Source organism: Lissotriton helveticus, chromosome 8 (genome assembly GCF_964261635.1).
Source record: "Lissotriton helveticus chromosome 8, aLisHel1.1, whole genome shotgun sequence".
Classification (NCBI taxonomy): Eukaryota; Metazoa; Chordata; class Amphibia; order Caudata; family Salamandridae; genus Lissotriton; species Lissotriton helveticus.
In genome coordinates this window covers 955,125,164-955,140,697 of record NC_136069.1, presented here as the reverse complement: position 1 = coordinate 955,140,697, position 15,534 = coordinate 955,125,164, and positions in this window count along the sequence as shown.

Genomic DNA, 15,534 nt, shown 5'->3' with positions numbered 1-15,534 from the left:
AGCCTTTTACTTTATCAAAACACCGCACAGGTAGTAATTCCCAATGGTGGAGACCCTCTGATACACTTAGTGTGAAGGATTACTTAGTGGACCATAAGACAGGGGTGACCATGCTAGTGCAGGTACTTCCTTAAATGGACACTTAGTTAATATAGGCTCACCTGGGCAAGGTTAGCCTTATCTCCTTTCATTTGGGGGGTTGTGTGGTGAGGTGGAATCTGACTATATGGTTACCCCCACATTTTGCCTGGTGTTGTGATGGTTTTTGACTTAGTTTGGCTGGGACTCTGCTATCCAGGGTCCCAGCCTATCTGTTTCCCTCTCTAAATTGATTACTTGTACCTGTATTGCGCCTCAATTTTTTTTGGATGCACTGTCACTTTTGTCCTGGAATGCACTTTACTTGATCAGTACTGTATTGCGCTTTTTGCACATAGACTGTTATCGCCAGATTACATTACATTGTTGACACTGCATTTTGTATTTTTGCACTTATATGTTTGTAATTTTGTGTCTGTAATTTTATGGTTTTAACTTAGCCGAATAAAGTGGTTTGATGATGATGATGATGATGATTACCTGTACATTAGGCACACACCAGATTGGTCACTGGGTTTCCCTTGTGAGTCCCTAATATGTGGTACCTTAGGTACCAATGGCATAGGTACCCCAGAGGCCTACCAGGGGCTGAAGCATGTATCATACCACCCCTGGGAAGTCTTCCTAAATTGCACCACAGGCCTGCACTTGCAGCCTGGGTAAGGTGGTGTAAGCACCCCTTACTTAGATATAGTATACCTATATCTACCTTTTAAAACAGACACATATAAACCTATAAGTCACTCCTTTGGCAGGCCTTGACAATCCTGAAGGCAGAGTGCTTGGTTTTGCGTGAGAGGGTGCCCTAGCATGAGCTGAGCCCCTCCACAGTTTTCGGAATCCCTTTCTTATAGCTGTTCTGTGATATAGCCATACCATATACTCTTATACTCTCGTGGTTAATGCTAACTTTGGTTTGGCTTTATCAAAAAATGTTGTTTTTAGTGTCAAACACTTTGGAATACTACCGCTCGCCAGTTATGGTGGCGGGGGTAGCATTCCACCCTTCTAGAGGTAGAAGACATGTACACACTTACTTTCCAGGTAATAGTTTAAAAGAGCCCCAGCATCACAAAATGGATGCTGCTGCCACAGACACAAGTCTGACCTCCGGCTGCTGGACAAAACTCCAGCAGGGGAGTCCTGGACAATAGGTTTCCTGCTCAGGGAGGTGCCAGCACCTCCCCAGACATGCTTTAGTGTATTGGGGCAGGGTGGGTTGCATTCAGTGAATCCTTTTCAGACACTGCCTGGGGCACACAAGGTGTCCCATGCATTTCCCAGTTTAAACCGGTTGCTGGTGCACTCAGCCCCAGCTCTGTTGTGAAACTGGACAAAGGGGAAGGGGTGTAACCACCCCCTCCCCAGGTCCTTCCTTAGGTGGGACCCTAGAGTTAGTCCAACCCCTAAACTTGGTATAAGTATAGGAACCCAGTCACTAGGACTTTAGATTACCCTGGACAAAACATCTGATACAGAAATCTTGGACCTTTTGCATTCCATATCGACTGGAAGACAGAAGAAATCTTCCTTGGGATCAAGGAGCGACTCCCCTGTTCAAATAGACACCAAAGAAGCATCTTGCCTGTCTGCATTTTCAAGCCTCCCGCTGGATCCCAAAGAATCTGTGACTCAGGACATAGACTTTCAGACATCTCCGAGGCTGATACGAGTCCCCAGTAAAGATGAGACCTGTAGCTATTACGAGAGACGTGGGACCGGAACACCTGGACATCCTGCACATTTGCTAATGCATCAACTTCCCGAGCCTTCCCAAAGTTGTGCTTTGGGCTACTTGTAGTCCAAGCACTGAGAACCTTTTTCCTCAAATATTTTGGGCCTACACTCCACGAGTGTTCCGTGGGCCCGCTTTCATTATTTCGCTTGAGACTCTTTCACAATCTCTAGTCCATTGGTTAGTGGGTCCCCACGAAGGACAATACTTTGTTTCTTTGGCTTACGTGGTTGCCCCAAACATGCCCTGACTCCCCTCCAAAGGGTGAGTCCCTCAGACCTTGCTGGTCTGCTCCGAAGCCAATCTTGTCATCTAGTGTGGGTTGCTGTTGCCAAGGCTTGTTGGGTCCAATCCGGATTCCGACACTACAGCACTCGACATCCCTTGTGGGACGGCTCAAATCCAGCTATTGGTTGTCGTTGACACCTCCTGGTCCTTGCGGCTGAAGAGTCAAGCTTCACCTGCATCACTTGAAAGCACCCGACATTGGCTGGTATCTTCTCCTCGCCATCCTGGTCACTGGCTAGTGACCCAGACTCTGTCTCCTCTGCTTTCAGGTTCTTCAGATCTCCGATCCACTCTTGGATCCACCCGGGCACTTTTCTCCTGGTCGCCTGCAGCATTTCTTTGCAGCTCTCCATAGGAAACGACAATGAAACCCGACACAAAAGGACACCTATGCACCCGGCTTCCCTGGGTGAGGTAACACGAGTACTTCAGTGCTCCCATGTGTCTTGACTCTCGAAGTGTCCAGTGCTGAAGGGGTTCCCTCGCAGTCCACTCCTAAGTGTCCTTAATCTTTAACTTTGTAACTTAAACTTTCTCCATAGAAGTCAAAGGTGATTAGCGGCTGTGTTTAGACACTGCCCGCATCCCCCGTGGGTCTCCTGCGTCCCTACCTTGGCTGCTTCCTTGTTGCCCCAGCGGTTCTACAGGCAATAGGCCTTGTCTCTAGCTCTACAGTCGTACTTATACCACTTTCTTAGTATAAGGTTTGTGAGGCCCCTAGGGCAAAACGTATACTGTGCTAACTTGCTGCGTGCTATTTAAGTTCTTGTATTGTACTTTTGCCTCTAGACTCATACAGAGTCTAGAGGGGTTGTGTTTAGAATAAATACATATATACTTGATATATACCTGGTATGTTTCTCCTTTCATTTGATTATTCATGGGATTATAGACTTAGCCTGAAGGCTGCTCTCCACAGCTACCTCTAGGATAGCTTTATATAAAGGTTGTCTTAAACCTACCATCAATAAGGGTCGTCTGGACTGGTACAAGGTGCCCACTAGAATATTGGACATCATATGCCAGGCCAACTTCTCACATTTACCCCATAGGAGATAAACCTCGCTGTGTCATGTCAGACTGGGATGACAGAAGGAATTACCTTTGTACATAGTTTTTGTGCAGGAGATGCTAGGCCTGCTGTCCTACTGTGATTCTTCATGCATAATGAATGAGGCTTAAGCTTTTTGGAGAAAACCCATGTCATCTTAGAACATTACCGTAACTAGGTAAAAGGTCAGTACTATAAATGGTTATGGAGTGTAATGGTAGGGAAAATATAGGTGAAGGGTTAGGTGACAACCTGAGCCTATTTTAGGTTACCTATATGGAACATAACACATACTCCTCATTAGGAGTGGGCAGGGAACTCCGCTCTACCAGCGGAGCAGAGTTAGCCTGCCACCTGCGCCCCCTGGCCCAGTCCCTGCTTCTGAACCCAGCAAGGTCAGGTGAGCCCGCCCTGACCCCGATTGACCCCCGTCCCCAGCACCTGGACCCTCGGATGGCTTGCAGGACCGGGAGGCTCCCACACCCCGGGGCCCACCGGATGGAGCTCAAGCTCCGGGCCCGGTCCCAGCTTCCGAACACTTGCCAGGCCGGGGAGAGACTCCCCATGCCCCAATGGACCCCAGCGCCTGGACCCTCGGATGGCTTGCAGGACCGGGAGGCTCCCCCACCCCAGGACCCACTGGATGGAGCTCTAGCCCCGGGTCGGGTCCCAGCTTCAAACCCTAGCCAGGCCAGGGAGAGCATCCCCGGGCCCCTGTAGATCCCCCATCCACAGCATCCGGAAACCTCATCTGGCTTGCAGGACAGGGGCTCCAGCACCCTGGGTACCGCCAGATGGAGCTCAAGCCTCAGGCCCGGTCCCAGCTTCTGAACCCTAGCCAGGCTGGGGAGACCCTCTTCGGGCCCCGATGGGACCTCAGTACCCAGCACCCGGACCCTCGGTTGTCCTGCAGGACAGGGGGCTTCAAAACCCCAGGGCCCGCTAGATGGAGTCCAGCCCTGGGCCCGGTCCCAGCTTCCGAACCCTAGCCTGACCAGGGAGAGCATCCCCGTGTCCCAGTGGACCCCCGTCCACAGCGCCCAGACCCTCAGCTGGCTTGCAGGACAGGGGTTCCCACACCCTGGGGCCTACCAGACGGAGCTCAAGCCTTGGGCCCAGTCCCACCCTCTGAACCCTAGCCAGGCTGGGGAGAGCATCCCTGGTAAGCATGGGCGGATCTAGCGGATCTCGCGTACGCGAACTTGCGGATTTACGGATTCGCAATCCGCGAAGATCCGCGAACTCTAGCGGATTTGCGGATTTTCCCGTTTTTTGTGTTGGCGCCGATTTTGGGACAAGTTCGCAATTGCGAACTTACTTTTCGGCTCGCAACGGCCGCGACTATGTTGTTTCTACGTCTGGTTTATCATCACAGGTTCACAGCACCCTCTGTTTCACCACTGCCACCCTCTGGGACACCCATGCCACCCTCTGGTACATCCTCACTGCCACCCATTAGGTTTATTTATCACTGTAGATTATGGTGGTTGAAAAAAGCAAGCACACCTGCCCTTCTTCAACTGCCATCAATTAATTTGTGTTTCATTAATGTGTCAGTAATTTTGAAAGTTCCAGTCTGGCTGGCACCTGCTTCCTTCCTTATCTGTAATTTGCTTTTTGTTGCAGTGAAATTTTTTTTTCACAGGACCTTTATGGTCTACTTGTAGCTATTCTATGAGCCTGCTGTTTGGGTCATAGCAGGGTCATAGAATAGTTGCAAACTCTGGAGGGGCCCATCAGGAAGCACTACCTTGAATGTTACTAATGTTAAGTTTGAACTTTTGCACCTGCTCATTGCTTTCAGTTTAGCTAAAATCGTTTTTTTCTGCAATTTCGCACGTTTTTTGGGGCGCGAATCCGTGCGAGATCGATTTCGGAAGCCGCGAATACGTGCGAATACAATATTGTTTTTTTTGCGACGTGTATGTTCGCGTGATCTTGCGCGTGTTCGCGAGGCGCTTCTAGCTATACGTTTGCCAAGTTACCCTATCGGTCGTACACGGGCGCGGCCATCTTGTTGGCGTGACGTAATTCCGTTTCCGCCCGCTATGTGTAATCTCGCAAAGTGTGCTGCTCGCTAGTACAATTTCGCGCGTACTCGCAAGGAAAATCTCGCGCGAACTTACCCACGCGGTCGTGAACGGGCGCGGCCATCTTGTTTCTCATTCATTGCTATGGTTCTGGGCATGCTTTCTCTATCCTCTCTCAATCTCTGCCATCCTTTGCTTGTTTGAAGTTTTTTTGATCTAATTTTACTTATTATCTATCCCTCTATTTTTCTAGCTCTATATTTTTGTGTTTTCTGCAGCTTTTAGTTACTTTTAAACTACTTTTTTAAACTCTTTTTTTTTCTTCTTCACTATTCTATTTCTTGTTTATCATTTAACTCTATTTCTGCCCAGACCATGGTAAAGGGAGCCGGGAAGCACCCTGAGAAGGGGAAGGGTCCCGCACCCCGTGCCCGGCTCCCGTGCGGGCGTTTAAGGGGGGAGCAAGTGGTCCCGAGGGAGATCTTCAGCGCGGAGGAAGTGGCGGCACTGATCTTCCACGTCCAGCGCCGCCTCCCCAAGACGATCCTGGGAGGCGGCAAGATCGCGACCGGCTATGGCATCCGGGAGCGTCGCAAGCGGTGGGAGAAGGTGTGCCGGGCCATGTACAAGATCTCTGGGGTCCGGCGCACATATAACCAGGCCACCCACCGCTGGACCGATGTCATGGACCGGGAGCGGGACTTGCTGGACGCGCTCGGCGTAGAGGTCCCCGGGCTTGGTGAGTAGTAGTAGTAGTACATTTACTACTCTGTTTTATCCTGCTCTGTTATTTGCAAATCTTTGTTCTTTACCAAGAGCAATAATGCTGCCGATTACATTGAGGTAAATTATATTTCAAAATCTTCTATGCATTTCAGGTGCACTGCTCTCCTTCTCAGTAGCCTTGCTTGCTACTATGCTTCTTTGTTTTGTATGTTGTGTTCAGAAGCATTTCATTGGCCTGAGAAATTATGTATGAGTGTAGTGTAAAGAAAAGAACTGCGTAATGCTAGACAGTAAGGGTCATATTTTCAATTACCGGCGCATCCCTGCAAAGTAGCAGGGATGCGGCAGTAATTGTGTGCCATGCCACCACCACCCATTGGCCCAAAACGTCACAGAAGCCTTACGCATCTGTGCCGTAAAGGCAGCGCATTGCTGGAGTTGCGTGCCAACGATGGCGCAGCTCCAGCAATGCTCTGGGGTACCCTATCTCCCCAATGCTGCATCAAGCCGTACGTCGGCTTCAAGCGCGCAGGGTTTGAGTCATGCATCATTGTCCTAAAAGTGACTGATTGACATCTTGTAGATTTCCCTCAGCCACTTTTAGGATTCGTTCCTGCGCAGGTACGCCCTCCCTTGCGCCGGAACGCCCCCTGATGGCGCAGGGCTTTACAACGTGATGCATCGCCCATATGCCCATATGTGTTTTTTTTTAATATATACGCCGCACCAACACCATGGCGAGTCTTTTGTTCTGCCGCTGCGTCAGAAAAGGCACGCAACAATGGAGGAAAATGAGCCGCAACTTCCGCAAGGGACTTCTAAATCAGCCCCAACAGACTGAAGTCCAGTCCTTCCTTTAGACACATGGCTATAAGAAGAAATAGTGGCGGTGGTGGCGGGTGGATTGATAGTTTGAGTATTCACTGATCTGCAAGCAGGATGGACTTTGTCTGTCACGTGTTGCGCACTGCTGCCTGCAGTGCCAGGCCTAGGCAAACCTCTTTAGTAGTCTGTTTATTGAGTTACATAGGAACTTTCTAAGTCAACGTTCCGCAAATCAGGCAATACGAATAACGTAGTATACCACATGAGATAGATCCCGTGGAATAGTTGTCTATCTATTTGCTATTTTTCCAAAATATGTTGTTATTGTTCTTTTGAAATGTTTGATTTGGTTGAAAAATCTCATCCATGTTTTCTGGTTTTTCTTTCTTTCATGTTGTACATCAGCTCCCCCCAAGGGCAAGAGGACACAGGAGGAGGGTGCTGAGGATGCAGGCCAGGATCGGGCAGGCGAGGGCTCCTTTGCTGGCCCCAGTAAGTTTACATTTTAATAAACAGTACCTATTTTTTCCTAGCGTTCCTCATTCGATTTTTTCTAAATCGTCTTTGATCTTCTTGTAGACTGGATATAAATTCTTATCCTGCCTCGAATATGACTCCCTGTGGTATTACTAGACTATTCTTATTAGTCTGTCTGTGTAGCTAACTAAGATTGGACATTTGGCAATTCCATTGGACTCCCATTATATTCAGCAATACCTCTATGCACTGTCTCCTTACTGACTAGATAGTGTGGCAGAGTCATTCAGCTCCCGAAGTCACCGATTATAGATCCCCAATGATCTCTAGATTATCGTACGCAGGACAAGAGAGTAGTACGGAGTCACAGCACAGTCAAGAAGTGTCAGAGGCACTCATGCTTGCAAAAATTCCAAAACCTTTAGCTCATCCACTCTAGTCTAGAGGAACAAAAACCACAGAGTCTATTTAAGTTTAAAAGCTTTATTAAAAGTAAACACATTTATTAAAATCTACTTTGTCATAAAACTATTTAACTGAAAACGGAAAAGTGGTTAGTGCTGACGATTAATTGGACACATTTCTTGTGGTCGAGCCGAACTCTCACCTGGTTTGAACTTGATCCTGGTCGTGTTCTTAGGACTCAGGAGTCAAGCTTCTGTCTGTTAGGAGAAAAAGTGGTGCGTGTTAAAAATCAAAAGCAAGCATTCATCAGTTGTGCATAAAAGTGCAGCAAGACAACAGCCTTCCCTGGAAAATGGGACATTTTTACTATGGAGTAGACAGTCACAAATTATTACATTGTATTCTGTTTTTTTAACATTTCTCCTAGACCAAATATTATATAGTAGTGAGTGGTGTATTCTAACATTCTTAAATGTACTTTGTAGGTGTAACATCTGGTGACGGGGCCAGCGCGGAGGTGGCTGTGTTGGACCAGGACTCGGAGGCCTCTGGGGAGGAGGCGGTACAAGAGCCGGCGGACGTTCCTGTGGGGGATCAAACGGTGGTGGCGGAAACAGGTAAGCTATATATTCCTTACTTATTGAGATTGAAGACTGCATAGTGTGCTTTCTGCACGGGTGTATTACAATTACAAATCAACCAGGTAGTAGCCTCCTCGAAATGTACTTCGACTTAGCTGTGAAGTTTTTGGTGAGAAGAATCCCAATAAGTTCTTAGACGAACGTGATGGATGGGATGAACGAAAAGCGAAAGAAGGGTGTAAGTAAGTGGGACGCGAACTTGTATGATGGCTGGCAAAGAAGAACGATATGTGTTTGCTTGGCCCCCGAGGTGGCTGGGAAGGAAAGAATATGGTATGGTGCATGGCTGGGTCAATGATGAAGCAAGGATGGGTGGAAGGACAGCAGCCTGGGTGGGTGAAACAGAAACTGTATGTGTGCGTATACTTTGACTGAATGGATGCCTGGAGCATGGTATTCTCTGACTCTTAGATAGCACATGTGTATCTAGAGAGAGTAGATGGTCGCCAGGTGAAGTAAGTGTTACCTTGAAGAGCGTGTACCACCGCACCCGCACGTCCGTTCCAGTGCAGGGAAGGCAAGGAAAAGAAATTGTAAATGTGTCCAATACTACCATGAATAGTAGCAGTACTTTGTATTGCGTTTGCATTCACAGCATATATCTGGTTATTACGGTGGACACTCCGTACCTCTCTCAATAACTTTAGTTTACTTGTAGTACGTCATTCATGTGTGGGTGTATCACTGTTCACTCAATATTAAGCAAAGCACCTAAAGTCATCTCATCTGTCATTAAATACGTCCCATGTGAAGTGATAGATAATCAAATTAGTTAGCTTCTTCATTTTCCTTTTCTAGTACTCATTTGCACTGTAGGGTGAAAGGTAAATTAATTAAGCAGTAGCCCTTGTAACAGAGTATTCTCAGTGCCACCCGTAATAGAAAAGTAATAGCTTCACCACCTGCATGTACTGGACCGGTACAGTAACGCAAGTCTGTCTCACTCATCATGGTGTGCAACTTTTTTTCTCGGGTGCAAGTTCACTGTGCTGTCCATGTCATTCTGCCGGCTTGCATAAGATAACGTACCCATTTCCCTAAACAAGAGAGAAGAAGAAGAATAAGACTGGTGTACTGTCATAGTCGACTGTAATGGAAGTCCATAGTGGTCGTAGAATTTGTTCATTAAACTACCACTAATGTTAGAGCAAGGATGCAGAAGTGGGAGGTTACATAGATACTGTCCTCAATAGTTATGTACTGTGCTTTCAATTTGCTACTTGTACTCTGTGACCCAACTTTCGGCTCAATCACTTTGTGTTATTAATAAGGAGCATTGGTTACAGACTATGTCTTTCTTTCTTCATATAGTTGCTCCTTCCAAATCAACAACAAGGAGGGAGCAGGCTAGATTGGCCCGGCAACGGAGGCTGGAGGCCACAGTCGCCGAATATCGGCGGCTGGTGGCCCTGGAGGAGGAGGAGGACACGCAGTCGAGTGGGGCAACAACGACATCCTCGACTGTGACCACTGCATCCTCCTCCGTGACTAAGCCAGCGGGACCGAGCCGGGCTAAGAAAGACGACCGCCACCGCCAAGCAACCGTAATACCAGCTGCCCCCCACAGGAGCTGCAAGGACCGCCAACGCCGCCTACGAGTCCGCATGTCCAACCTGGAGCAGGAGGTCCTAAAGTATAAGAACTTGGTTAAGGGCCTCCGCTCCGAGCTTGCCACCCTCCGCAAGGAGTATGATGCCCATGCCGCATCATGCACCAGCACCAGCACCCTCCAGTAGTGGAGTGTCCCTTGCCCTTTTTTTATAGACTTTTGGGGGGTGGGATTTTGGGAGTTGGGATCGTTTTGGGACGTTTCAAAGACAATCGTTGGGGTTAGGGTGGGTGAGGGAGATTATTTTGTTAGGGCTAAATAAATATATTTTTAAACTTTATCTGACCATACCTGTTTTTTACTGCTTTTCAGTCTGGTGGGTGGGGGGGCGGGGGTGTAACAGTAACTTTGTTTTCCTGAACAGTCGTAGGACTTTAGTAGTACAACCGTCAATCTCTTGTCTACTCCGAAATAATACTCCATTATACTACCTCCCACCAAACGCTTATCTTACCTGTAATTTGTGTTAGAAATTAGGGCTAGGCCCAGGGCTGGCTCCAGGTGAAATGGGGATTAACGTTGTCAATCCTGGGCGGGTGACATTTCCTCATTGCGGTGGTACTAGTGGTGTGACACAGTGGCAGTTGCATGCCTATGGAAAAAAAGAAAACGAAACCTTGTTTGTCCTCCTTACTGTAGCATTACAACGGTTACGGTACGATCGAGAAAATAGCAGGTGACAGTACACTAGAACAGTGCCATAATGTAGCCTAACAAATGGTAAAGTATTTGCTTGCAAGTATAACTAGTACTTGCGTTGAATTTATTTGACATTGGCTACTACTACTAGAAGATATAGTACTGAAGCTGAGTAAGTCTAGAAGATATCCTCGTATTCCTTCACCAGCCTGTTGCTGCTATGACCTTATCCTCCCCAGCAAGTGTGTGGAATTATTGATGTCATTTTAGTCAGACATCAAGCAAAACAACACAGCCCGGGGGAAGAGGGTTAGGGTTTGTAAAATGGATGGGAATGGGGGTTTCTTTTTGGGTAGGTTTTGTTGAGAGAAGAAAAAAAAAGCAGAGCATGGACAAACAATAATTGAAGATACAGACAATCTTTGGTTACAAACTAAAGGTAAGCACATGCAGTCACACTCATAGAATAAAAGACAACAATGGATACTGTATCTGTATTGCGTATGTTGTTGGAGTTGTCCTGTTGAATTTGGTAAGTAAGTTGCATGCAGCAAACAATTCCTCTTATTGGCGGCACTCCTCCATTCCAGCTGACGCTTCGTCCATCAATGTGGTGACCACTGACAGAAGACACCCTGTCCACTGCCTGCCTGGCGGATGTCGACTGAAACCCGGCCTATAATTATTGAACGGAAAACAGGAAGTGCTATTACAATACCACTGATAAATAAATAAAAGGTATGTACGCTGTGTGGTGCAAAAAGTCACACTTTGATTTCCCTAATAGACAGTACAATATTTTTGAAATTGCGTGCTCTGTGTGAGTCACCTTTTTAAGGATCAATAAGTATGGCCAAAATATTATAGCGGATCTTTCCCCTCAAGGTAGGTGTACTACTGTGTTTTAGAACAAAATTTGACCTTCCCAGCAATGCTCCCACCAAGACCCTTACTAAAGCCAGTCGCAAAAATGTAGAAGAACCCCAATCATATCTCCAAAAACGATGCCTAGCAGAAAAATGGTTACAAAACGTACTTTGAAAGTAACAGTAGGCCCAAATACAGACCGTGGATTGTATTCAAACCACTTGCAAGCAAGCAAAAGTATCCATAGCCAGCATCGCTCCAACAGTGCTCTACAACAACAGAACCGCGTTGCAATAGAACCCCCCGAAACACATGCAATCCTGCTGCTAGGGCTAACCCTAACGAACCCTAACTTACAAAAAGTGCCAAAACTGGTGTTTCCTTATGGATTTTGTCCAACAAACTTCTAGACGGTATTAGACCTTCCCAGGAATGCCCCAGGCAAGACCCGCCAACCCACCCGCAAAAAAACACCCGACAACACCCCCAAACAGCGAAAAAGCTAAATCTCATACTTACAATGTCTCTCGGCCTTCGGTCCAAACGCGGCGCTGTGCAGCTAGGTCATCATCATCATCAATCATCATAACTCCTGTTTTCCACCACGGATTTCCTGAAAAGCAAATGCAATCAAGATTAGACTGTCGCAGCAGTGCTTCGACAGAGACCCCGGCCGCAACCCACCCACGAACAGCAGGAAGCCCCCCAAAACGCTACATTGAGCAAGATGTCAGAAGAAATAGCAAAAAAAGGCTGTTCCTTATGGATTTTGTCCAAAACACTTCTATCCGGTATTAGACCTTCCCAGGAATGCCCCTGGCAAGACCCGCCAACCCACCCGCAAAAAACCACCCGACAACACCCCCAAACAGCGAAAAAGCTAAATCTCATACTTACAATATCTCTCGGCCTTCGTTCCAAATGCGGCGCTGTTCAGCTAGGTCATCATCATCAATCATCATAACTCCTGTTTTCCACCACGGATTTCCTGAAAAGCAAATGCAATCAAGATTAGACTGTCGCAGCAGTGCTTCGACAGAGACCCCGGCCGCAACCCACCCACGAACAGCAGGAAGCCCCCCAAAACGCTACATTGAGCAAGATGTCAGAAGAAATAGCAAAAAAAAGGCTGTTCCTTATGGATTTTGTCCAAAACACTTCTATCCGGTATTAGACCTTCCCAGGAATGCCCCAGGCAAGAGCCGCCAACCCACCCGCAAAAAACCACCCGACAACACCCCCAAACAGCGAAAAAGCTTAATCTCATACTTACAATATCTCTCGGCCTTCGTTCCAAATGCGGCGCTGTTCAGCTAGGTCATCATCATCAATCATCATAACTCCTGTTTTCCACCACGGATTTCCTGAAAAGCAAATGCAATCAAGATTAGACTGTCGCAGCAGTGCTTCGACAGAGACCCCGGCCGCAACCCACCCACGAACAGCAGGAAGCCCCCCAAAACGCTACATTGAGCAAGATGTCAGAAGAAATAGCAAAAAAAAGGCTGTTCCTTATGGATTTTGTCCAAAACACTTCTATCCGGTATTAGACCTTCCCAGGAATGCCCCAGGCAAGACCCACCAACCCACCCGCAAAAAACCACCCGACAACACCCCCAAACAGCGAAAAAGCTAAATCTCATACTTACAATATCTCTCGGCCTTCGTTCCAAATGCGGCGCTGTTCAGCTAGGTCATCATCATCAATCATCATAACTCCTGTTTTCCACCACGGATTTCCTGAAAAGCAAATGCAATCAAGATTAGACTGTCGCAGCAGTGCTTCGACAGACACCAAAAATTACCAACAAACCCCCGGAACCCCGCCAAAGAGCACCTCAAAGGCAAGCAAGTCAGCAAAAACTGCAAGAAATTTCCACCTCATATTTGGTCCAAAACACTTTTGTCCAGTATTAGAGCTTCACAGCAATGGGCCCAAATCCGTCAACTCACCCGCAAAGAAGTACAACACCCCCACAAGTGCTGAGTCTTTCTTCATTGGGCGTAATCCAGCACTCTGCTTGGAGGGAAATCGCAGTCTGGAGGAGGAGGATAGAGGAGCATGTTCTTCAGAACTTGTGAACCTGAGGAATGTAGACTGCGGCACCTTCAAATCAATAAGCAAACAAGTGAAGACAGTTCTGATGATGGTCTTGTTTTTGGGATTAGGTGATTAAAGTTTGAATTAAATTAACTGTGCAAAACAAAGAAAGAGAGACACAAAGCACACAGGAATAAAAGTGAATAAGGACGAAAAAGAAAGTTCTTGATTGATTGTCTCATTTTCAGGGCTCGGTGTCAGGGAATAAGAACAAGATTTCGTCATCATACTCTGCGAATTCAGGCTGGATGAGGTCAGTGGCACCGAACAGAGAAAAAATCCCCTCATCTACGTTGCTGTCCTCCTCGTCTTCATGCGGCGTGCTTTCTCGTACTTTGTAATCTGGTGGTATGAGGTGCTGATTCATCTTGATCATTGTCAGCCGCTCCACATTTTTGGGCGAGAGGCGGCTCCGTTTGGGAGTTACAATGCCACCAGCAGCACTGAAAACACGTTCAGAAGACACACTTGCGAGTGGGCAAGACAAATAGTTTATAGCCAGGTTGTAGAGCTGTGGCCACAATTGTTTTTTGCCATGCCAATACTGCAATGGCTCATCATTAAGAAAGACCACTGTTGAGTCATTCATATAGTCCTGCACCATCGACTCAAGGTCATCAACGGTTCCTCCACTTTGCTTACTTTTTGCTGTGGCTGTGACATTTTTTCGAGAACCATACCCAAGCAAACTTAGCCAATCCTCTACAACAGCCACTGTTTTTGTTGTGTGTGGTGCAGATGATCCAGTTGCCGGTGTCTTTAACGGCTGAGAGGTCACTTGTGCCCCAGCCACCGGTGCAGATTCAGAAGTGGATTCTTGTGACTGGGGATGGCCTGCTGATGCTGATGCTGATGTACTGGCTTCTCCTTCAATAACCTGCCGTTCTTTTTCAAACCTCTTGGCTGACCAGGCTAACCAATGTTTGTACTTTTGAACATCTGCATCAGCAAAAGGAAAGAATGCTTCGCCTGCCAGCGCCTTTTTGTAGCGTGGATCCAGAATAGTAGCACAAATGTAATGCTGATCTGACTTGATCTTTTGAAGACGTTCATCACCACGTAGGCGATGTAATAATTTCTCAGACAAAATGAAATGGTTTTTTTTTTTGCATCTTTTTCAAACTCAGAAGACACCGCCATCAGTTGGTGCTCCAGCATGCACAACAATGGGATAGCTTTTCCCAAATTACAGTCCTCCTGGCTGACTGCACGCGTGAAGAACTCAAAAGGACGAAGCATGTCTGTCAGGCTTTTAACTATGTCCCATTGCGCCGCACTCATCCGCAGGTCCTCCTTCTGAGATGTAGCCTCTGTGAAGAAATAGTGATCGAGTACCGTATACTGCTCATACAGACGCTCAAGCATGTAGAAGGTTGAGTTCCAACGTGTTGCCACCTCCTGGATGAGTGCTTTCACTGGCATTCTACGTTGAAGTAGCAGTCTCCGCAGATGCTTCCGGGCCTTAAAAGAATGGCTGAAATGGTTGCACATTTTGCGGCAGGTGGCCATTACCTCGAACGCTGGACTCTGTTTATCACTCAAGAATTTTTGAACTACCAGGTTGATACAGTGCGCCAAACACGGCACTCTAACATGGTCACCCATGAACATGGCCTTAACTACATTGGCGCCATTATCCGTGGAAACATAACCAATCTTGCGTTTTAGGGGGGATAGCATTGTCAAGACCTTTTTGTTAAACTCTTCCAAAAGGTTTTCTGCTGTGTGACTTTTATCCAAGCCAAACATGGCTAGTGTTGCATGTTTCCGAGCAGCTTTGAAAACTTGGTCCGGGTCAACACCTGCGTTTAGCTTTGCTTTAACACCTGAAAAAGAGACCCAGTGTGCAGTGATGCACATGTAATCATCGCCTGGGCCACTGGTCCACATGTCTGTTGTCAGATGTATTGTGTGAACAGCACTCTTCTGCAAAGCTGCCCCAATCGCCTGCAGCACATCTTCATGTAGTGCTGGAACCGCAACTCTGGCAAAATAGAACCGGCTCGGAACCTTCCATTTAGGGCATAGCGTTGCCACTAAT